Raw genomic sequence first — 26,636 nt, forward strand, 5'->3', positions numbered from 1 at the left:
AAATAGATTTATTGAGGAATATTTCACATTCTGTTAATAAATAAAACCAGATAATAAATTTGGGAAACAGAACTTTGAGAAGATGAAAGTTGTTTTTTTTTAATTCTTTGTATCTCCTCACTTCCTTTCTTTCTCAAAGCCACCACCATCCCTCACATATATATACAATTAATATTATAAATCTTACTCAATTTACAAGCTCCAGTAACCCTCTGAAGACAGTTTCCTTTTACCTCATTTGCCTTGAAAACTGGCAAGGAAAGTATTACTATCTACATTTTACAGATTAAAAAGAACAAAACAAAAAACAAGGCTTAGAGATATAGGATAGATTATAAATTGCTCAAAAACAGAGACAAAAATCTAGCACATCTTCTGTCTTCTAAAAGCAACATTTCTCACTGTTTCCAGATCTATGGCCCCTCTTGCTAAGAATATGTGTGACAGGAGGACAGGTGATTCTTAGAATTAGGCACATTTGGGAAACTGCCTTAAGCAGTCATCCCAGTGTCAAGAGATGATGGCTGAATGAACAAACAAAAGGATCCCTAAATCTAATCTCAGACCTTTCTAATGGATAATTTGCAAATTCCCTTTTAAAAATTATCCATTTTTCTACATTCCTTCTTTTCTTCTTTAGCTTCTCTCTCTTGGCTTCTTTACCCCCAACCTCTGCTTTCAGCCCCAGTTCTGCACATTTAAATATCTCCTTCCGGGAATTCCCTGGTGGTCCAGTGGCTAAGACTCTGCGCTCCCGATACACGGGGCCTGGGTTCAATCCCTGGTAGAGGAACTAGATCCCACACGCATGCCACAGCTAAGAAGTCCGCATGCCGCAACTAAAATATCCCGCATGCCACAACACAGATCCCGCCGAGACAGACCTGGTGCAGCCAAAATAAATAAATAAATATCCGCTCCTGTTTTCCAACTAGGCAGTTTCCTCCCAAAGGGGACTGACACAAGATTGTTAACTTTTAATTTTTCCAAGAAGGAAATTAAAAAGAACTAATATATCTAATATCAGTGTCATTTCATAAAATGTTAATTTAAAGATCAACCAGTAGGAAACATAGTTTGAAGAAAAGTATTAGAAAGAACACAGTTAACTTTGTAAAAATAATTTACTACAACGGTCTTAATTTATCTTATTTCAACTGGATAGGATAAAATCCCCATGGACCAGTATTTAGTAACTATAATTCTCAAGAAAGGAAAGCAAGCCTTCAGTTTGTTTATTCTGTTAAGCAAGGGAGTTTTTCTTTCTCACTTGACACTTTCCATATATCCAGCCTTCAGGGAATTTCCAATCTCAAATAGAGGCTGTTCAATACTTACCACATTTCAAACTACATATTATGTTTCAATTCATCAAAACATGAATTAAATTACTAGAGATCTCTTCTTTCCCAAGAGCCACTTTAGAAATACATACATATATCAGTGTGTGTATGCATAAATGTATGTATGTAGTTATGTATGTATGTATATGTATACATTCAATAAAACAGGGGGAGTATATTTCAAAGCTGGATATAAAGCTAAAAAGAATATGTTTATTGTTTGTAATTCTCAAATTGGAGTGGTTTGACACAGTTACTGCTTGAAATAGGGAGACAGATATTTGATGTAGAAATTTCTAGAAAAACTTTAGGGCATGCAACGAATCATCATTATTCACTATTTAAAGCTTACTCTCATAAGGTTCTATGCTACACGTGGCTTTCAGAGGTCAATGATAATGATCCCTTTGTGATTTTCTGACGTACTGATATCTCACAGAATTAAACTTTCTGAATCTCTTTGGAAGATTATTTCTTGCTCAATGAAGTAAATGTATTTTTACTATAACATTTTAATTCAATGAAACACATGCTATTATGGGATAACTTTACAAAGATATTATGCTGTAAGTAGCATATGGTATATTTCATAAGAATCTTCAGAACTGCTAAGCTCCACCAGAAGCAGACAACCCTCACAATACACACAACTGCAATATGAACTATCATCATGAAGTATGAATAGCCAGCCTTAATACTGACTATGATTAGTAATTATATAACAAAAGTGACATGTAGGTGATGGTTAAACAATTTTAAATACAAAAGATGAAGAATTTTTTTAAAGTCTTACTAAATAATATAGATTTGCTAATGAATTCATCTAAACATATTTCCAGAAAATGAAAACCCCAATCTAAAAGTAAATTTCTGACCAAAGACACTGATAACCTTGCAGGTGTATTCAGGGTGCAATGCAGTGAAACGTTTACCATCTATTATGTAAAACGGTGTTACTACTTTAAAGTCATAGAATATATGTCCCTGTAAAACATTGGACTTCAATTAATATTTACCAAGTAGTTAAGAAAGAAAAAAAACCCCACCAAGTTCATTTGTTGGAGTTGGGTAAGATTGCTTGTTTGTCATGATTACAACTCTGGTGCAAGAGTTGTTCGTTAATGCTTCAAATCATTGTAAATCTTGCATATAGAAGGTTAATCAAATTCCCCAAGAACATAAGATTTAGTGGTTGTTTTCTCTTGATTGTGAATTCTCCTCAAAGTGTTTAGCTATGACATTATTATTATTACTAACAACATTTTTTATTAAATGTCTGCATAAATTTATTACATTAGATACCTTAATCACATGTATTTCTCCAAGTTCTTGCCCTGCTAAACCAAGGAACATAAATATCCTATTTAAAATCATTCAACCTTAGAAGATTCATTAATGGAAACACAAGCAGTAGCCCCTAAGTGAGCATTTTCTATTTTCTTCAAAGAGAGCAAAAAGCTATTACAGTGACTGCACCCCTGAGCCCCGTTTATAATTTATGCACATACACAAAGACAATGTGGAGCACCTTTTTCAGAAATGCTTTCCTTTACCATAAATCTTTACCTTTTTTATCTGCCAAAGAATATTCAAAGAGTCCCCAGTGTTCTGAAGCCTAGAGCAGCATAATTTTTTGGACGATGGGAAAAAAACTAAAGCAGTATTTTATTTTTATGGGACAAATTTATGAGACGCATTTTTTAGGCAAAAATAAAGTAACTCTAAATTGTGTCCTTGCTCCCACTACTTAAAAAGAATTTACCTAAACAATTTTGGTAAAAGGTTTAGGTAAAAAATATACAAGTACCTAAAGAACACACAAATTTAATTAAATTTATAATAGCTGCAATCATACAAATGCAATCCATCTTCATGATGGGTATTAGAAATAGAAGTCTCTAAGTACAATATATTAGGTGATCTCACAGTGGCTTTAGAGACACCATCGTCCTGCAAATTCTGCAAATCCTCCAGGTATTTCACTATGTTTCTTTCCTCTTCCGTTATAATTCTGGAAAATTGTTCACACTCACTTCCAATCACTACATAAAATCCTATAATCAGGCTTATGTCCCCCATGCCACCAACCCACCATGACCACCATCTCTAATGACTTACTGAGTTCAGTGTACACTTTTCTGATCTTATTTCCTGCAAGCTCTTGATAGTATCTAACATTGCTGTCCACTCTCCTAGAAACGTTCCTTTCCTGGGCTTCCATTACTTGGCCATCTCCCAGTTTTCCTATGACTCTGGCTTTTCCTTTCCAGATCTCCTTTGTGAGTCCCTCCCCTGTTTTCCTCAAAAAAACCAAAAAGGTGCTGCTTTGAGTTCCTCAGTGATGACCTGAACCTCTTGACACAGTTTTGCATACTTTCGGGCTTGGTGATTTCATCCACTTCTATCACTTCAGTTGCCATCAATGCTGATCTCTCTCAAATCAATATACAGTAGTCCCCCCTTATCCAGTTTCACCGTCTACAGTTCCAGTTACCTGTGGTAAACTGTAGGCCAAAAATAGTAGATTGACAATTCCAGAGCTAAACAATAAGTTTTAACTTGCATACTGCCCTGAGTGGCAAGATGACATCCTACAGCATCCCAATCTGTCCCACCCAGGATCCCAAACCATTACTTCATCTGCTCCTGACATCCCACCATCGACTTCGTCATGGCTCCATGATCCAGGATCACCTGAAGCAGATGACTCTATTTCTGACACATCGCTAGAAAGTCGATAGTAGCCTAACCCTAGGACAAAATGCTTATGTCATTTACCTCACTTCATCTCACCAGAAGGCATTTTATTATCTCACGTCATTGCAAGAAGAAGGGTATATACAATAAGATATTGTGAGAGTGGGAGGGGGAGGGAGAGAGACAGACAGAGAGACATACCACATACACATCTCTAACCAAGGGCTCCAACTTGAACTCCTGACCCATGTGGTCATCTGATTCTTGTTATATGTCTGCACTTCAGTGTAGGAAAGTCACCTTCAACATACTATATCCAAATCTGAACTTACCCTCACACCAATTCCTCCCCGAGTGTATCCCCTTTCAGAAAATGACACAACTTTCGATGCAGCGTTCAAGCCAGAGATCTGAGCATCATTCTTGAATCCTCCTCTCTCTCCTTATCTCTAAGGGTTAACATATAATTTATGATCCAAACTGGAATGCATTTGAAAGTGAAGGGGGATACAAAATGATAAATAAAATTATAAATATATAAATAATTATGACAGGACAAAAGGCAAAAACTATTAGAATTGTCCTGGGTAAACTGGTATGTATGATCACTTAACTTTTTTCTCCTCAAACAATTAGTTGCAAAGTACGACTACTTCCGAAATATCTCCTGTGTCTAGTTTTTCCGTCCCCCTGCTACTACCTTAACTCTGGTCAACATCACTCTTCACCCAGATTACACAGTATCCACCTCTTAACTCCCTGACCCCATTCTCTGCCTCATCCACATCAAAACCCACACTGCAGCACACAGTCTTGCTAAGACTTCAGCTGTATCATGTCACTCCACTGATTAGAACCAGCCAATGTCTTCCCACTGCTGTTAAAAGTCCATGAAAGCAGGGACCATGTTCATTTTGCTTACTATTGTATTTCTAGTAGGACCTGGAAAGGAGCAACAGTATAAAGTACTGGTTGAATAAATGAAAGAGCAAAACTAAACCTGCCTATGGTTGATTATAATGGCATAAAGAAAATCAGTTGTCTTCCTAAAAAAACACAAGGATATATTTGACCAGACATATTTTGTTTCCTTGGGTTTTGGCATAAAATGAACTTGGTACATACATTTCTAAATTGTCTCTGGAAATTTCAAGCCTTTCTGCTAGCCATTTCTTTACAAGGCTACCCTTTTTCACCATCTGCCACCATCTACCACCAAACCTAAGTGCAGGAAAATTCCAGCATCATGAAAAATACAAGAGATTTGATATCAGCAAGACTCCATTTTAATTCTTAGCTCCTTCTCTTATTTGTTGTGTGGCAATACCAAGTTAACATCTCTTAGAGTTAATATCTCATCAGAAAGTAAAAATAATAACAGTGCCTATGTTATATAGCTTTTAGGAATAGTAAGTGACATAATGATGGGAAATGTTTTTTATAAACTGAAACACCTGTAGTGGAAAGTAGAAGTAGATGCTACTGCCCTGGGTGGAGTTGGCCTAGATTTTAGCCCTTTCGTCCATCATATAAAAATTAAAAATTATGAATAGGGAAAACTGGCATTACTAAAAAACATTTTTTAAAAATCTTAGCAGTCTATTGTATAAATATATAATGATGAGTTTTGTAAAGTACATGTTATTAATTAAATAGTCTGCTGCAGTGGATACCAAAGCCTTAAGGGCGTCTTGAAGCATGCATTATTTAACTTAGTGATCCTTTGAAGTCACTTGCTTCATCATGTCATATGATCTTATGAAACTTGTCTAGTCTTAGACTACTGAATAAAAAACAGGGTCTATCAGAGTTTTATATTGGTGAAAAGTGAAAACAGCTATATGTCACACATTTTCTTTATTTTTTTTATTCTTTTTTTTATTTTTTATTTTTTTTCACACATTTTCTTTAAATGATAACTAGAAAATAGTTTCTGTTCTTGTTTAATAAAGATATGGATATTATTTGAAAATTTCTGATGTGGAAAATAACAGTGTGGAAGTCTATGGAGACTTTAAACAACTATGAAATAAAAGTATAGATTAATATTACAAATACTTAAAATTAATTTCACACTGCTTAAGGCATCTTTTTGTAGTCTTAGACTCTCTAAATTTGTTTCTAAAACCATAGTTCAAAATGTTACATAAAATTCTGAAGAAATAAAACACTTTCTGAAAAAGCAAAAGAAACAAGTATCATTTCAGGACTGTACTTAAAAGTCAAAAACCACGTAAAATATTGTATTTTACTTCATAGTAATTTAATGAAGGACTAATATTTAATTTTACATATGGATTTTTCATTAAGCTTCCCATTTCAATTTATTCAATTGGGTAAAACACTTAGTGTGTTCTCTTACTTCTTAAAGACAATTGGGTCTGTCTCCTAAGTTATCTCTGAAATCTGTCCTTAATTCTCCATTCCATCGTCTCACTGCCTCAGATCAAGACCCGGTCATCCTGCTTTTTCACTAAGCCTATCTGCTTCCCATGTAGGCCTCCTCAGATTTATCCTCTACATTGCCACCAAAACGAGTTTTCTAAAATGCAAATGTGATTAAATGACTCCTTTAATGGTTTTCCATTCAAGAGGAATGCAAAAGTTCTTGTATGACATAATAAGGCCTTTCAATACGAGGCTCTAAACAACCTTTTCAATCTCATCTACTGACAGTTATTTAGGGTATCTTACAACCTGAATCAGTAAAAGCATCAGCCATTCCACAAATACTCAAATATTCTCCTCAATCTGTTCCAGGGTTTGGCAAGCTGTGGCCCCATGGATTGCATCCAGCAGATTTTGACTGCAACTATTACATGATTGCAAATATTCAACTTTACAAGATAATGCCAAATTGTCACCAATTTAATAAAACCACAGCAGTGTATATAAGTTCTGTTTAAATTACATCTTAACACTTGGTATTATCAAACTTTTGTAATTTTTGCCAATTTGGTGCAAGAAAATGATATCTAACATGCATTTGATTACTAAAATCATCTTTGAGATACTTATTTGAAGTATTTATACCTATTTCTTTTCTGAAATGCTTGGTGTACAGCTTTGAGTCACTTTTTCCATGTGGTTTTCATTTTTTCCTTATCTGTTTACAGGAATATTTATGTGCAGATACTAATCCTTTGTCAGTCATGTGTGTGCAAATACCTTCTACTGGGTGATGCTTCTTTCACTGATGAATAGCAGTTCTTAATTTTAATGAAATACAATACATTAATCATTTATTTGAATTCATAAAAACATTCTCATTTCTTTCTCTAAAAGTTTTAAAACTGTGCATTTCATGTTTAATGCTGGATCTATCTGGAATTACTTTCTGAGTATAATAGACAGTAGAAAGGTATTTCAGCCCTCTGTATTTCACATCAATATCCAGTTATATGTGGACAATTTTTCAACTGATCCAATGACCTATAAAACCACTTCTGTCCTAGATCCAAATTACATAAATGGAGGAATTCAGTTTCCAGATTTTCCATTATTTCCCAGGAGGCAATATTCTGTGCTGATATAACATGGTTTTAAAGTACTATAGCTCCAAAATATGTTGTAATATGTGATGGGCATGTTTCCATGCCTAGTCCTCTCCCTCTGAAGTATCTTGGCTGGTCTTTATATCTTGCTATGGGTAACTTCTTCAGATTAGAGTTCAGCTGATAAATGATCTCTTCACTTCTGTCAAAGCTGCTGTCAAAGTAGTCCAGCCAAAGAGTTATTTTAAAATTTGAACAACTGTGCTTCTCTTCCTAAAAGTTCCATTTGGTTCTTTGCAAATGGTTCTTTGTTTGGTTACTCCTGATAGCATCTTGCTAAACTTTATGATTTGCACTTTTGTTTCTTTAAATATTTTCTACACAGCTTTTAGCTCTTTTATTTTCTGTATCTGACGATCCCAATCCCTGCAGTCCTTTGGGAATTAAGATCTGTTTTTTTCTGCTATTCCTCACAGTGAACTACTTTCATGAATGCTTGGTGACCTTTGATTGTGAGTTAATTGCTTTATGTTAGTCTGTGAGAATCCTGCAGACCTAAATTGATCATGCTTTCATCTAAAAAAGAGAACTTGCATCAGCTTCTGCCAGTTACCATGAGGTTATATAGGGCTTAGACCATCTCTGTACCCCTCAAGAGTACCAGCTGTATGTTTTTATTATAACAAAACCATTGATCTGGGTTTCAGTCCCAGCTCTGCCACTCCCTAGCTGGGTAACCTTGAGTAAGTTATTTAAGCACTGCATTCCTCAGTTTTCTTATCAGTTAAATAGAAATGATAAAGATAGGTAGGTTCTAGGTTGATGGAAAGATGACATGTGTTAAAATACATAAAGTCCTGGACTTCCTAGGTGGCACAGTGGTTAAGAATCTGCCTGCTAATGCAGGGGACATGGGTTCAATCCCTGCCCCAGGAAAATACCATATGCCATGGAGCAACTAAGCCTGTGCACAACAACTATTGAGCCTAAGCTCTAGAGCCCGTGAGCCACAACTATTGAGCCCCCTGGGCTGCAACCACTAAAGCCCGAGAGCCTAGAGCCCGTGCTCCACAACAAGAGAAGCCACCACAATGAGGAGCCCATGCACCACAATAAAGAACAGCCCCCACTCACTGCAACTAGAGAAAGTCCATGTGCAGCAACGAAGACCCAACGCAGCCAATAAATAAATGAATAAATAAATTCATGAAAAAAAAAAGTCCTTAGGACAATACCTGGTATATAAGGCCTCAGTAAGTGTAATAATTAAATAAAACATAATTAAATTCAGAAGAAACTCTTTTTCCAAATCTAGATTTTTGAACCATAGCTAATATGTATTCAAATAAACAGCATCGAATGGAGAGAAGTCTACTTTTTAAAAATACAGATATATTAATGTTACTCTTCATCACTTATTACATATTTGTTGAATACCTCGGGGTGCAAAAGACTGTTTTAGGCTAAAAGCCAGAAAGATGAACAAATGCTCTTCCTTTAGAGAGTATATAATCTAGAAGCAAAAAAGATAAGTACTTAAATAATTGTACTTATTAGCAGAATATACCAAGTACTAAAAAGAGGAACAACCAAGGATCCTGAATAGAAGCATAAAACTGTTTCTGATCTGTTGACATCCTAAAACATTTCTTACAATTATTCAACATCAAAGTCCAACTCTGATTTTTAGATGAGGAAAAAACTCAGAAGAGGTGAATGGCTTTTTCATGGTCACAGTATTAGTTATTTTAAAAATATAGTTCATGCTTCCTGACTCCCATGTAGCATTTTCACTTGGGAGAAATGTGATTAGCCGCCTATATTAGGAATATTTTTTTTATCATTGTGAACTCAAAGAGAGAGCAAGAGAGTGAGAGAAAGATCAGAGAGGTATCAACTTCAACTACTACCTAAACATAAAGAAAGAAGTAAAGTTAGAGAGATAAAAATACAAATGAATTGGCAGTCATATCAAATCCTTTCTAGAAAAAAAGCAGTCATGAGTAGACAGATGGATGAATGGAATCTTAAATCCATGAATAAGGCACGGGTTTCCTTCCTTTTCTTTATTTAATAAATAAATTACCTTTTGTCCCTGGCATGTACCTGGCACAATTCTAGGCTCTGAAGATTCATCACTGAACAAGATAGAGAAGAATATCTCTCCTTTCATGCAATTTACATCCCTGTGCTGTGAAGCAAATGAAATGCAAGTAAATAAGCATCACCTGATAGTGAGAAGTTCTACACTGAGATTTAAAATAGGGGATAAGACAGAGACCACAGTGACTTCCTTAGATTCAAAGGTGGGGGAAGAGTTCTCTGAACAAAACCTGGAGGTTTTTACTGAGAAAAGGAAGAGTGTATCACATCAGTAACAAAATGTTTTGAATGCCTTGTCTATGTACTAGGTATTAAAGGGTGTTCAGAGATTACAGAGCAATCTACTTGATTTAAAAAAAAAAAGTTTTTTTTTAAACCCTCAAACAATAAAGGTGATCAGAGAATAACAATAGAGTGAATTAAAATTAACTTGGGGAAGTAAAAAATAAGAAGACAAGTAATATAATGCTATGACCCTGGGGAACAATGAGCTGGGCAACATTTATGCCAAAGGTACAGGAAATGGAAAGGAAAGTGTAAATGATAAGGAACTACATTTTCCACGTACTGATTATTTACATGTGGGACATCCAAGTAGTAGTGGCCTATTAAGAGTAAAATAGACTAAGGACTTCCCTGGTGGCACAGTGGTTAAGAATCCGCCTGCCAATGCAGGGGACATGGGTTCGATTCCTGGCCCAGGAAGATACCACATGCTGCGGAGCAACTAATAAGCCCGTGCGCCACAGCTACTGAGCATGCGTTCTAGAGCCCTCAAGCCACAACTACTGAGCCCGAGTGCTGCAACTACTGAAGCCTGCGCGCCTAGAGCTCATGCTCCGCAACAGGAGAAGCCACAGCAACGAGTAGCTCGCTCACTGCAATGAAGAGTAGCCCCCACTCACCACAACTAGAGGAAGCCTGCACGCAGCAACGAAGACCCAATGCAGCCAATAAATAAATAAATAAATGTATTTGTTTAAAAAAAAAGACTAAAATAAACTAAGCTGAAGATTACTGAGAAATAAGAGGAATAAGTTAAAACAAACAATGCTGGATCACATATCCACACACAGTGTTTATAGCAAAATAGGCTACAGAACAACTAAATCTGAACCTTAAAGTGAAAGGTTTATAAAGTGATAACGTGGATATCTGGAGTTGCTGGGGGAAAAATCTTCATGATAATGTCAGTGATTTTTTTTTCTCTTATAAACTACAAGATCAGGAAAGTCTCTTCTTCAGGGAAAGATCTGGAATATTAAAATCCAGGCATTGCATTTAATTCATTTAATTAAAAGGCAAACGCACTTGACATTTTTTTTGGCACAGAACTCAGAATGCCAGATTTGGGCCAGTCATCCAAATATGCCATTTAGAGCACAAACAAGAAACACATACACACACACACACACACACTTGAATGCAATACAATTTGAAATAATAGAGAAAGAAATATAAACCAAACAAAATCTTTATTAGTGTTCACATTATAAGGATGTGATGTAATCTAAAATAAATATGACCTACCTTTAACCTATTTCCATTTTCGTTATTTGTAAAATGGGGTTAGGATTAGCTGCTTTTTGGCTGCTTTTAGCTATGAATTCTACTTTCATTTTCAGCAGGTCATTTTCCACTAAGGCTTGGAAAATTCATTAATCTGGCATATCTCAAGAGAACACACAACATGGTTTAAATCATATTAATAGAGGTTGCAGTGCAATTTTCACAGGTGTTTATTTACTAAATTAGAAACTGCCTTAATATTGTACAGAGGAGCCAGATTAAAAAGTGATTTTATTTGAGTCCCAGCTTTTCCAAGATAATTTAGTGTAAAGTATAAATTATTAATAAATAATTTAGAACTTTTATTTGGTTTTAATCCAAAATGTCTTTTGGCTATGAGTGAAGAGATAGGAGCCACATTTTTAAATGGTTCTTGATGGTCTAAAATTATCTAAGCACTGGTTATATTTCACAATTTCTACTTCTCAAAATATCCAGCAAACACTTAAATCCATGACACTTTAATCAATTACATTTTGTCCACTTCTAGATGATAAACCTTTTTTTTTACACTTAAAGCCCTCCCTTTGTCTAAATAGGACCCTTGCGATAGAAAATTTCTATCTCTTCAATGAAGCCTTCCTCTGTGATTCAATCTCACCCTCTTCTGAATTCCTACATACTTGCAGGTTCTATTTCTTACCTGTACTGTAAATCACAGACTAATAGAGGTAAGGTGGAGTTTTAGGAGGAATAAGGCTAACATTCACTGATTATATGAACTTGGGAAAGTTAGACATCTTCTTTGAATATCAGTTTCTTTTATGAAACGGGGCAATAATACTCTTTCTTACATATTCTAAGGAGTAAACGAGATAATCTTAAAGAAAGCTCATCAAGGTTTGTTTCCTACGTGTGTTTTTTGTATCTTTTCTTCTTTGAGGGCATACACCAGCATCTCTCTCTCATTCTCTCTCTGTCTCTCTCTGTCTCTCTCTCACAAACAGCAGGGATTCAGGAAATACTTGATTTCCAAATCCATCACATGCTTTAGAAATTTAAACACCAACAATCTGCACAACACTGTTTGGGAGATAGAGTTTTATAGTGTAAGTGCAAATAGGCTACTTAACCTTTTTGCCTACTATTTTAAAAGGTATTGTATTTAGTATGAATTTATTCTCAGAATGCCCATCAGTGGTACCTTCAGCTCTCCCATACCCTAAGCAATATCCTTTCCTCCTTTATCCTCACTTTATATTCCACTGTGACTAATTTTTAAACTACAGTGGGTTTTTTGTTTGTTTGTTTTGTCTTTTTGCCATCCCAACTTTTGGTCTCTTACTTTTCTTCCCTTAAGATCTAATTCTCATAGCCCTCAAACAAGTGGCCTCATTTTTCTTTGACCTTTAGTATATTTGCTTTTTAAATTACCTCCAAGCTCACTGAATCCACTGTTCACATACTTTGTGCACTTACTGTTTTGAATTCCTTAAAGCTGGCTTCTAAGCACCTCACTCCAAATGAGTCCTGCTCCAGTCAAGGACTCCTAGCTTATGGGGAAAAAGAAAAATGTGCATTTATTCTGAAGAGATCTCTGTGGCACTGTCCCCCAGTATCACCAGATCCCATAGCTGGGTTTCCAGTCCTCAGTACTCACTGGCAGATCTGCTCTTCTTGGACAAAGCTGATCAACAACTCTTCCAGTAGCCTCAGTGTGAACTTGCTCTTCCTCATGGGCTTCGCTGAACCTTAGATTTTATAGGCATATTTCTTTTTCAGTCCCCCCAACCTAATATGTTTTTACATTTTGGGGATATAGAAAGCCAGATGTTTCAAAGGAAAATTGTACTCTTCTACAAAGTTTATATACACTTGGTGGATCATAGGCTAGATCCTGCCTAACCTTAACTACCAGAGATCACTACATTAACCAACATGCTCTGACAAAGAGATTAGACACTTACGACATAAAATCCCATCCTCAATACATTTATTTTCTTTAAGAATACTGAGCTTCTCTGAGATTGGTTCAAGATGGCAGAGTAGAAGGACATGCGCTCACTCCCTCTTGCGAGAGCACTGGAATCACAACTAACTGCTGAACAATCACTGACAGGAAGACACTGGAACTCACCAAAAAAGACACCCCACATCCAAAGACAAAGGAGAAGCTGAAATGAGATGGTAGAAGGGGCGCAATCACAATAAAATCAAATCCCATAACCGCTGGGTGGGTGACTCACAAACTGGAGAACAATTATACCACAGAAGTCCACCCACTGGAGTGACGGTTCTGAGCCCCATGTCAGGCTTCCCAACCTGGGGGTTTGGCAATGGGAAGAGGAATCCCCAGAGAATCAGACTTTGAAGGCCAGCAGGATTTGATTGCAGGACTTCCACAGGACTGGGGGAGACAGAGACTCCACTCTTGGAGGGTACACACAAAGTAGTGTGCTCACCAGGACCCAGGGGGAGGAGTAGTGACCCCATAGGAGACTGAACCAGACCTATCTGCTAGTGTTGGAGGGTCTCCTGCAGAGGCAGGGGGTAGCTGTGGCTCACCACGGGGACAAGAACATGGGCACAATGCTATGAATTCAGAAATCAATTACAGGAAAAAAACTGTAAAAAACACAAACACATGGAGGCTATTAAATAACCAAGAGATCACTGAAGAAATCAAAGAGGAAATCAAAAAATACCTAGAGGCAAATGACAACGGAAACACGATGATCCAAAACCTATGGGATGCAGCAAAAGCAGTTTTAAGAGGGAAGTTTATAACAATACAATCCTACCTCAAGAAACAAGAAAAATCCCAAATAAACAATCTAACCTTACACCTAAAGAAACCAGAAAAAGAAGAGCAAATAAAACCCAAAGTTGGTAGAAGGAAAGAAATCATAAAGATCATAGCAGAAATAAATGAAATAGAAACAAAAAACCAATACAATAGCAAAGATCAATAAAACTAAAAGCTGGTTCTTTGAGAAGATAAACAAAATTGATAAACCTTTAGCCAGACTCATCAATAAAATTAGAAATGAAACAGGAGAAATTACAATGGACACTGAAGAAATAAAAAGCATCATAAGAGACTAGTACAAGCAACTATATGCCAATAAAATGGACAATCTGGAAGAAATGGACAAATTCTTAGAAAGGTATAACCTTCCAAGACTGAATCAGGAAGAAACAGAAAATATGAACACACCAATCACAAGTAATGAAATTGAAACTGTGATTAAAAATCTTCCTACAAACAAAAGTCCAGGACCAGATGGCTTCACAGGTGAATTCTATCTAACATTTAGAGAAGAGCTAACACCCATCCTTCTCAAACTCTTCCAAACAATTGTAGAGGAAGGAACACACCCCAAACTCATTCTATGAGGCCACCATCACCCTGATATCAAAACCAGACAAAGATACTACATAAAAAGAAAATTACAGACCAATATCACTAATCAATATAGATCCAAAAATCCTCAACAAAATACTAGCAAATAGAATCCAAAAACACATTAAAATGATCATACACCACGATCAAGTGGGGTTTATCCCAGGGATGCAAGGATTCTTCAATATACACAAATCAATCAATGTGATACACCATATTGACAAATCGAAGAATAAAAACCATATGATCATCTCAACAGATGAAGAAAAAACTTTTGACAAAATTCAACACCCATTTATGATAAAAAACTATCCAGAAAGTGGGCATAGAGGGAATCTACCTCAACATAATAAAGGCTATATACAACCAACCTGCAGCAAACATCATTCTCAATGGTGAAAAACTGAAAGCATTCCCTCTAAGATCAGGAACAAGATAAGGATATTCATTCCCGCCACTACTATTCAACATAGTTTTGGAAGTCCTTGCCACAGCAATCAGAGAAGAAAAAGAAATAAAAGGAATCCTAATTGGAAAAAAAAGAAGTAAAACTGTCACTGTTTGCAGATGACGTGATACTATATTCAAAGCAAATCCTAAAGATGCTACCAGAAAACTGCTACAGCTAATCAATGAATTTGGTAAAGTTGCAGGATACAAAATTAACACTCAGAAATCTCTTGCATTCCTATACACTAACAGTGAAAGATCAGAAAGAGAAATTAAAGAAACAATCCCATTCATCATTCCAACAAAAAGAATAAGCTATCTAGGAATAAACATAACTAAGGAGGTAAAAGGCCTGTACTCAGAAAACTATAAGACACTGATGAAAGAAATCAAAGATGACACAAACAGAGAGATATACCATGTTCTTAGATTGGAAGGATCAATATTGTGAAAATGACTATACTACCCATAGCAATCTACCAATTCAATGCAATCCCTATCAAATTACCAATGGCATTTTTTACAGAACTAGAACAAAAAATCCTAAACTTTGTATGGGGACACAAAAGACCCTGAGTAGCCAAAGTAATCTAGAGAAAGCAAAACGGAGCTGGAACAATCAGACTCCCTGACTTCAGACCGTACTACAAAGCTACAGTAATCAAGACAATATGGTACTGGCACAAAAACAGAAATATAGATCAACGGAACAGAATAGAAAGCCCAGAGATAAACTCACACACCTATGGTCAACTAATCGATGACAAAGGAGGCAAGGATATACAGTGGAGAAAAGACAGCCTCTTCAATAAGTGGTGCTGGGAAAACTGGACAGCTACATGTAAAAGAATAAAATTAGAACACTCCCTAACACCATACACAAAAATAAAGTCAAAATGGATTAAAGACCTAAATGTAAGGCCAGACACTATAAAACTATTAAGAGGAAAACATAGGAAGAACACTCTTTGACATAAATCACAGCAAGATCTTTTTTGACCCACATCCTAGAGTAATGCAAATAAAAACAAAAATAAACAACCGGGGCCTAAGGAAACTTAAAAGCTTCTGCACAGCAAAGGAAACTATAAACAAGATTAAAAGATAACCCTCAGAATGGGAGAAAATATTTGTAAAGGAATCAACAAAGGATTAATCTCCAAAATATATACGCAGTTGATGCAGCTCAATATCAGAAAAAGAAGCAACCCAATCAAAAAATGGGCAGGAGACCTAAACAGGCATTTCTCCAAAAAAAGACATACAGATGGTCAAGAGGCACATGAAAAGCTGCTCAACATCACTTATTATTAGAGAAATGCAAATCAAAACTACAGTGAAGTATCACCTCACACTGGTTAGAATGGGAATCATCAGAAAAGCTACAAACAATAAATGCTGGAGAGGGTGTGGAGAAAAGGGAACCCTCTTGCACTGTTGGTGGGAATGTAAATTGATACAGCCACTATGGAGAACAGTATGATGGTTCCTCAAAAAACGAAAAATAGAATTACCATATGACCCAGCCATCCCACTACTGGGCATATATCCAGAGAAAATCATAATTCAAAAAGACACATGCCTCCCAATGTTCATTGCAGCACTATTTACAATAGCCAGATCATGGAAGCAACCTAAATGTCCATCAACAGACAAATGGATAAAGAAAATGTGGTACATATATACAATGGAATATTACTCAGCCATAAAAAGGAACAAAATTGGGTCATTTGTAGAGACATAGTGGGCCTAGAGACTGTCATACAGAGTGAAGTAAGAAAGAGAAAAACAAATATATATTAACACATATATGCGGAATTTAGAAAAAGTGTACAGATCAACTGGTTTGCATGGCACAGAGACAGAGATCTAGAGAGCAAATATAAGTACACCAAGGGGGGAAAGTGGTAGGGGTTGGGGTGGGATGAATTGGGAAATCGGGATTGCCATATATATATTACTAATAAGAAAAAAAAAATCAAATTGTACATTTTAAATATATGCAGTTTATTGTCTACCAATTATGTCTCAATAAAATTCTTAAAAAAAAAATACTCAAATTCTCTGACCTGTAGTGAACTGAGTAGTGACATCAGCAGAAACCAGGAAAAGGGCAACAGAGGTAAAGCAAAGACTAAAATCTGAACAACAAAGTATAATTTGAGAAACTGTGATCCTTAAAGTTAGTCAATAAATTATTAATAATAACATCATGTGCACATTAACAATTATTCTAAGATTCTTAACTGAAGATTGATTTCTAATTCCCTTGACAAAGAACAAAGTGAAATTACAAGCAAAGAATCAGGTAAAATCATAGGCTCTAGTCTGTTTTTCTTATTGGTTTTTGTAACATAATAATTTCTTCAATTTTGCAAAATAAAGATTAGTCTTTAACTTAATTCTTTCATTTCCTTCCTTCCACTTCTTTTCCTTTCATTTCCTCCAGATAAGGTTCACTCGGATTGCTCCACATTTCCTTTCCATATCGTATTAGAGCTATGAGATGTCTCCAACAACCTAGTCTTAAGTCTGCAGAACACAAGAGCAGTAGTGTGGGTGTGTTGGGGGGGTGTCTCAAACAAGCTCTGCATGCTCACCTGCACACCCATGTTGCACCTGTAATTCTCAAACTGCATTTATAAGGGGTGAACTGGCAAAATTCCACCCACTACTGTTTCATCAGAAGTGGACTCAAGAGTCAAAAGGAATTCAATCCAAATTGACACAAGGAAGCTGGCCTCATCCCTCTCTGGTAGCAAAATGAATGAGCTTTGACAAGGGGTGTGAATTCTCTTGCGAACAGGCAGTTCTCAGTAGCACAAACATTTTGCTCAATCATGGATATGTTTACTTGCTACCAGTGGACCGTGGGAATGAGTAAGTCTGATTATTCTAAATGATGATCCCCAGAACACGCTGATAAGAGACAAATTCAATCCTGGGTTTCAACTGTGCTGTGTTCAAAGAAAAAAATATTCTTTTCTTTACAAGGTAATTTCATGAAAGGAACCAGGGGCTTCCACAGGGGATTTCATGAAAGGAACCGACCATGACACAACTCTCCCTGGAAAGGAAATTGCACTGGGATTAGGTTCCTCCAGTCATGATATCATAATGCACCTGAATTTACCTTTTCAACATCCTCTAACCTGCCTCATGGACCGGAAGAAATAGAACATCTGGTTGATGACTGAAGCCTCCAGTTTGTAGCATGAAAGAAGGATGCCAAGTGCAACACCTTCTGAGGGCGCATTTGATGGTTTCTAAAAGAAGGAATGAGAGTCTGAAGGCTCTCAGGGTAGCTTTAAGGAGGAAGGAATGGGGAAGGAAGGAGAGAGGGACTGTCCTTAAAGGAAACCTCTTATGGAAGGTCTAAGTATAGAAGCATGCTTCTCACTGATGGTAAAGGAACTAAGTATACTCAAGCCAGCTAAAATTCCCCTATTTATTCCTTCTTCACGATTGCAGTCTTCCTTTAGGACGAGACCTTGGATAACCATGTTGCTTGTGGTTTGTACCATTTAATCTGGTGGAACAAAATGGGGTGGGTATGTGAGTGGAAAGGGATGGGCCTGATTTGCTCCGTTTTCTCGGACCTGGAAAGCCAGCTGACTTTTAAAATGGATTGGCAAACTATGATCTTATAAATCTTCTTGTCTTCCAGTAACGTTTTTAAGGAAAAAGACACAATTAATGATTCCCTCTAATGTTTGCAATACAATAAATGTATACGTTTAGCATCAAGTTTAAAAAAGTGTTATTTTCATAGGGTACGAAGCTACTAGCATTACATTTTAACTAATCCCTGAAAACTACTAGCGTTTTCCAGATAATTTACAGGGAATTTTACACAGCACACCATGGTAAGAATAAACATATTTTACTGTTCTGCATAGCTAAGTGAAGAGACCCACTGCTGGACAGGAACAGACCGGGTGCCCAGCTATTACTGTTGTCATTAAGAACTGAGAGGAAGGCAGGGAGCTTCTATCAGAGATCAGCGGTTACCACTCGCTTGGGAATCTGTATGACCTAAATGTGTATATTGAAGCCAGTACCCCTCTTTAGAGAGGACTAGACAACCTCAGACCCACTCGTCTGTTCTGCAGTCCTTCCCTACTAACTTCTTATTGGTTACTTCTCTCTGGAGAACTCTGGGCAATACACTACCATTCATATTATTTCCAGCACTGAATCTGCCCCTGGTGTGTTCGAGTGTTCTTATTTTGCTATGGTTTCCTATTAAAACTCTGCTGTGAAGTATTCTTTTCAAAAGTATGACAAAAAACAAATGATTGTCTCTAATCACTTCTCAAGTAAAATATTTTAAAACAGAACAATTTAAGCTCTTATTTTTGTAATCAGAGAACATCTCTAGGGCAATCAGATAATTCACAGTTTTAGTCTCTGTCCATCCATATTTTTCTTTTCAAAACAGGCATTGAATCTACTCCTGAAGTTCAAAGCTACTTAAATATTCCAAGTCATAACAGTGACCAATCCTTACTGTACATAACATTTCAAGCCATATGAACACACTAAGATATTTCTTTGTAAGAGCTATGTAAACATCTAGATAAATCTTTTCATATCACCATGTACATTAGCAACTGAAAGTCTATTCTAAGCACATGACCACAACTACTTGTAGTGTAACAGATGATGTTCTCTGTATAAGATTATGTTGCTGTGGCATCAACAAACCACAATCTTATGAATCCTCTTGTCTACCTGGAACATTTTTAAGGGAAAAGAAAATATTAATGGTTCCTATTATATGTTTGCATTTACAATAAATATAAATTCAGTAGCAGGAATGGAAATTAATAACTTAATAGTTTTGTAGTGTATAAAGTTAGAGCTACATTTGCACTAATCTCTGATAATTCCCAGAATTTACTTACCAGTAGACTTTGCAGTATTACCACTACATTTTTGGAGCATTATCATGTACCAATAAAATGAATATGACAGAATAAAATGTAATGGCAATATTTACCTTTTCAAGTGGTCACACAGTGCTAGCTTATTTTGCAGCACAACAAGCATATGTCTGACATATGTGGGATAAATTCTACAAAGATAAAGGAATTTACCAGCCCTTTTAAATTAGATTATTTCAAGCTATTTCCAAATCCCCAACAAACAGTGAAACATAGTTTGTATTCTGTGTATGTGAACTTAGCCAATAACAAAGATTTGCATAAGACATTCTTTCCCTATGAGGCCAAGTTTTGTTTTTCTTCATTAGTTTCTATGAATTCTTATTCCAAAGTCCCTGATTCAGACAGATTTTCTCCAACTTCTGTGATATCAAAGTTATCTAAGCTGAACCTTAAAGGAGATAAGACATTCTTATAAATCTTCTGCTAAATTGTCTTAACTTATAGAGAAAGAGTACAGAAACATATTTAAATAAAAATGAAAGTCAATGGTTTGTAGTTTAGAAAACCCTGGTTATATATTCTCGCTCAAATAAGATAAAATGTCAACTAAACAGCCACACCTAAGAGAAAAGTTCATAAAATAATTTTCTATCTACATATTCGTCTCCAACTGCCTCTGCAACAAATTTACCACAAACTTGGTGGCCAGAGACAACACCCATTTATTCTCTTGCAGTTCTGGCGATCAGAGATCCAAAAACAGAATACTGGGCCAAAATCAAAGTATAGGCCTGGGGATGCTCCCTCCAAAGGCTCTAGGCAAAAAGACGTTCCTTGCCTCTTCCAGCTTTGGTGGCTGTGAGCATCACATCACTCCAACATCTGTCTCTGTGGTGTCTTCTGGGTGTCAAGTTTTCTTTTGTCTCTTTTCCATAATATACACATGACTGGATTAGGGCCCATTCAGTTAATACAGGATAATCTCTTATCAAGATTCTTAACTTAATTATGTCTGCAGATAATTTTTTCCCTTATGAGGTAATATTTATAGGTTCCAGGGATCAGGACCTGATATTTTTAAGTGGCCATTATTCAGCCTACTAAAATCTGTATGCTTTCCAATGTGTTTTAAAGAGTATTTTTCAAGATACACATAGGAAGCAACCAAAAGAATCCCACAGGGAAGAAATCAAAGTGATGGTGCTGAGTGGCAGGGAACAGAGAAGACAAAGATGATGATTTGCCACCTTTGATGGTACTTGTCACAGGTCTGCTGCTCTTCATTGCCACTGCTAGTTATTTGTTTTTACTGCTAACTGCACGTACTCATCTGCACGTACTCACACACAGAGTAGCTAAAGAAGGGTTTGCAATGTGCTTCAAAACTTTATTATTCTATGTGTATATGTACCAAAATGGTCCTTCCTTTACATCAGCTAAGATAACACCATCCAGTCACAACAGCTGTTTCTCAACAGCTGAAGGGATATGTTTGGAAAAGGTATGAGAATCATCCATATACTCCAACCTTTCTTTCACAAAGCCCTTAGCGTAATGAAAGGAGTTCAATACCCCAATTCCTCTGGCTTCTTCACGTGTTCCAAACTCATTTGCATCTCCAGCCGTGGTCCTGCCCTATCCCTTTGTTGCAAATCCAATCTCCTTTGTTCCTTCAATGTTTACCTCAAATCCATCCTTTCCATGATGATTTCACCACTTGCTGGAGTAACAAATTACCACTTCATATGTGAAAATCTTGTGGTCTTATTTTTTTTTTTTAATATCTTTTTAAAAATTAGAATCTCACTTATGGTCCTTTAAAAAAAGCTTATGATTATTGCTTGTTTCATACTCCATTAAATACATGTATATGTTCCCCATTATACTGTGAGCTCCTTAAAAGCAAGTACCTTCTTATTCACAATGGATGTTCTTTGACCTGATCCCCATCCCTATCCAACCACATCTTGCTAGAGAGACTTTCATTTGGCTGAGGTTCAATAACTGCTCAACTGAGCTTGTTCTCTACTTTGGGCAAAGTAGTTCTGACGATATGACTTTGCTTCTGCAGTCAAATTATAAAGGAGAAAGACGATCTCTTCCTAGTAAAAAGAATAGTTACTATAAGACACATTATATATGTATATATGCTTGAATGACTAAAGAGGGGCAAGATTTATACTTGAAATTGGTTATTTTAAATAGCTACCCAGAATAAATATTATTGTATCAAAGAAGAGGAATAACTGTTAAAGTAGTACATTATACTGCATGCTTTAGTCTTTCAAATGATATTTCTCTGGGGGGAAAAAAACTCTTTTAAAGTGTATATTCAAATAATATATACTATCAAATAGTACATAATTTTTAAAGTTCCAAAATATAGGAGATCATAGATAAATTTATTTTATCCAAGTCAAGAAATATAGAGTCTTTATTTGTTCAACAAGCACTTGAATGCTTTTACATGCCAGGTGCTGGATAGATGTTGGGGATGTATCAGCCCATAAGAGTTAGAATCTATCTTTTTTAGCTTAAAGGGGAAAAGAGACAATACACAACTAATTGTGATAAATCTTCTGACACAAAAGACAGGGTATTATGAGAAAACTCTCATCGTTTGGAGAATAAAGGATAATTATAGACGTCTCAGGAGTGTGTGCCAGTGTGACAAAGATGCTGAATGAGCAGATACTGCAGTCATAGGGCTGTAAATGTGAAGAGAGGTCAGAGAGAAGAGAAACAGGTTTGCAAGCCATCCTAGTATAGAGTTTTAGTATAGTGTAGTATAGTGACTGCAGCCATACTAAAATCTTGTAGCAAGAGTACAAGGAAGAGAAGAGGGCCCAGATCCAACCCCTGAATAGTGGTTAAAAGTGAAGGTAACAGGAAGGGTAGGAATTTCAGACAGGTTCAAAGGCCTTCTTGCAGCAAGCAATTAAAGACAGCTTAGTGTTGCTAACTAGTGGAAAGTGATACAAGTTCACACTTGAGAGCTAGGTTACAATCAGATAATGCAGGGCTTTGTAGGCCACACTAAAGATTCTAACCTTTATGTTAAGAGCATTTGGAAACCACAGCAAGTACTTTAAACAAGTGTCATAAACAGCTTTGCATTTTTAAATGTTCTCTCTGGCCATCACATGAAGAGTCAGTAGGAAGAAGGCAATTGCAGATTGGAAGGACTAGCTGTGGTGATACTACAATGGTGCACACAAGAGATGAAAGTGGCTTTGTCTGAACCAGTAGCAGTGGCCATGGGGAAGAAAAGCAGACAGATTTAAGAAGTGTAGGTAGTGGATTAATAGTGTTTGATGATTGGTTGGATAGGGGATGTTAGGAATAGAAGAGAGTCAACCATAATTCCCAAGTATTTGATGTGGATGGTAGTGATATAAACTGAGATAAAGAACACTGGAACAGGGGCAGGTTGTAGGGGGGAAAGATTAGATTAGTTTTGAAGTTCCTGAGTCTACATTCCAGTGAGAAAGAGATATTATGACTATAGGGCTGTAACTTGGAAGAGATACCCAAGAGATACCGGTTTGAAAGTCATGTTAAAACAGAACATTACTGAAGCTATGGTAAAATCTTGTACAGCAAATACAAGTAAGAGAAGAGGGCCCCTAGCCAAGCCCCAAGAAACACCAAAAAAGGAGTAAAAGCTAGCAAAACATGCTAAGAAATTGTGGGTGGAAAAAAAAAAAAAAACAACTAGCAAACCACGATAGTAGGTTATTATGGAAGAAGCCAAGGAAAGCAAAACTCTTGGTTTAGTCCTATTCTAAGTTTAGATAAACAGGGGAAGTATTTACCCAAAAGGTTATTTTAAATTGCTATTTTTCAGTCTGAGAACTAGAGGGCAAGGAATATGTTTATTTGGTTTATTTGGACATTTTCAAATTGCACAAAACAAGTTGTTTGTCAAGTGAAAAAAAATATATGTTATTTTAAATCTCATGCACTGAATAAATGAGTTACTAAGTATGATACATTTAAAGCCTATAATCCACTTATAGATAGCAACTAGAAATTGACAAGAAGCATTTTGGGGGCAAAGTTGATAAAGAAGTTGATAATTTATCAATAGTTCTCCAACAGTTTACAGTCCATGAAAATTTCATTTACATATGTGGTTTTGTATTCTAATGATGAAAATCATATTATGTCCAGTTTGTATTTTTATAAGATCTCTCTAAATATCTTATAATAAGTTTACAGGTTTGTTTTGCTGTTGTCAGAATAGCCAAAGAATCAGCCAAAGTTCCATTTTACAGATCAAAAAGGCAGCAGGAAAAGTTGCTGTGTACTCTGGGCAAGTTATTCTGTTTTTTTGTTTTTTGTTTTTTTTTAAGTTGGTTTCTCAGCTTTAAAATGGGATAAAGCCTGCTCTCTAGGTTTGTTTTGAAGATCATTGAATATAGATTTAAATCACTGAATATATATCTGGAAGTGCTTTGCATACAGCAGAAACTTAATATATAGATACAAGCATCAATATTATGGAGTAAAAAATTACTGGCATGCAACACATAATACACTTTGGCAAGATCACATAATTTTGTAAAATATTATTAGCATTTTTTTGCATAGACTGTCTCATGCAAACCTTTGAAAAATTATTTTAAAAGTGGAACAGCGATTCTGTAGTATATGAGGAAGTTATTAATCATTTTATATTATTTCTCTTCCCCTTGCAATAAATAGAACATATCTTCACATTGAAACTGTGGCTTACCCAACATTCTAACCATTGCCCCATTTCATTCATTCAGGTGGTATTTGTTAATCATTTAGTAAATATTTTTGAGCACCTGCTGTGAAAGCTGTGCAGACTCAAGGGTGGCCCAAGCCCTGCTCTCATGGAGCCTACAGTCCAGAAGGGGAGACAGACATTAAACAAAAAAGTATAACTGAGTTCAGTGCCACAAAGGAAAAAGACAATTCACTCCTTTTCCAGACTTGACTTATATTTCACAGTGCCCAGAGAACTCTGGATTTTTGAGGGACCTAACCACTTGTCTCATAACTTACAACAATCACTTGTCTGGCCCCATTAATGTATGCAGCTAACACACACTTTCACTAGCAACAGAAGAATATACCTATCACCACGCAATGAGTAAAGTATTTTCACTTATTCTTCGTTTCTTGGAACAGTTGCATATATCATTTTTCTTAGAAGCAGACTCTACTAGCATGATTCCCAATAGACAGAATTGTTTGTCCATCTAGCAAATAGGTAATTATTCTCTGGCTGTTTATTAGTTCATTCACTGAAGAAATACGTAGGTTGGGGGAAAATCTAAGTCAAATGGTATACACAGTTAGCACATGAAAATGAGTAAGAGAGCAACTGCCTTCAAAGAGTTCAGTGAGTCTTTCAGGAAATTGTGTGCCTAAAAGTCAAAGTGACCTTTAAAAAAATTTTTTTGCAACTTCTTGTGTTGAATGATTACTTACGAGCTTCATAAATGCCAAGTTCTTTTAATATATTATTTCAATTAACTTTCATAAGTACCTATAAGGCTGGAAGCAGGTATTTGTATCTTCCTTCACAGATGAGGATGAGGACAGAGGTTGGTATCACCTCTTTCCTGGTCTACCTGGCAGTGCTTCCGTTACTAAAGTTTCTGATTCCAAGTCCCACTCATCTCTGCCTATCTCCAGCGTTCATGTGTGGTTTTTCTAAAACCCAAATATGATCCTACTATTGGTCTGTTTAATTTCCTACAAAATTTTCAGGGAAAATGAAAATGAGAATATATTTAAAGTAAATAACAGTACTTAGCCACCTAAAATGAAAACATATAATGAGGGACAAGCTCATGATACAACAATAAGTACAAATAATAAGAAATTACAATTGCTACAATTATGGAAAATATTTATATAAGCATTTGATAAGAGAAAGGAAACAAGCAAAAATGATAAGAATTGTTTAAGGATATTGTTTCAAAATGTTTCATGTTACAAAATTGTTTTAATAATTTTTTAAAGCAGAGGAGAGAATGAAACCCTAAAGAACTACTGATAGCTGGCCCTTGCTCTCAAGATTAAGTTTAATCCTGAGTCTTACTGTCCTTCTATAACCCTGCGTCAACATACTTTTTAGCCTAATTTCTCTACATATTTTTCCCTGAACATTTTATTGACTTTGCTTATACTGGTCCCTATACTAGATAAGGTCTCTGGTCTTTCCACTAGCTGATCTCAAGTGTCATTTTGTACAGCATTCTGTTTTCTGTCTTGGCACGTTCTACCACAATTATTAGCTCATCTGTCAGGTTTTCTCACCACTCACAATTCCTTGAGAGCATGAGCTAAGTCTTATTTTTATTTTTCAATGTGGGAGAGAGTAGGTGTGCAACATAATTATGGTAATTAAGTATTCTTGTACAATTCCATGAGTGAGAATCTTTTCTATTTGATATGATGTTTTGACAGTTTCCGATGACAGGTTAGGATAGTAAATGGATTCCACTTTGACCTTGTCATAATTCTGCTCCCCAATTCTTCCAACTTCCTAATTCTTTAGTGAGCTAAGAATTCAGATTCAAAGTAAGGTTAAAATTGTGCTAGACTGCTTGTGACTTCAATTATCCATATTTCATGGTGAAGACTTGGTCGATGGTAGGTCAAATTTCTTATTTTGCCCACCCTTCAAAATATTTGTGAGCATCATGTTCCAAAATATGCTAGAGATGGAGGATGGAAGAGAAAAGATGACAGAATCGATGCTCTTCAA

The 26,636-nt window shown here is 36.1% G+C and overlaps 1 protein-coding gene across 2 annotated transcripts in view; it reads right to left on the reverse strand.

Annotated features, from left to right (window-relative positions):
- PTPRK (protein tyrosine phosphatase receptor type K) overlaps window positions 1-26,636 on the reverse strand; it is a 535,150-nt gene that overhangs the window by 49,467 nt on the left and 459,047 nt on the right. The gene's annotated exons all lie outside the window — the stretch shown is intronic.

The sequence above is a fragment of the Hippopotamus amphibius genome, chromosome 6 (genome assembly GCF_030028045.1).
Source record: "Hippopotamus amphibius kiboko isolate mHipAmp2 chromosome 6, mHipAmp2.hap2, whole genome shotgun sequence".
Taxonomy (NCBI): domain Eukaryota; kingdom Metazoa; phylum Chordata; class Mammalia; order Artiodactyla; family Hippopotamidae; genus Hippopotamus; species Hippopotamus amphibius.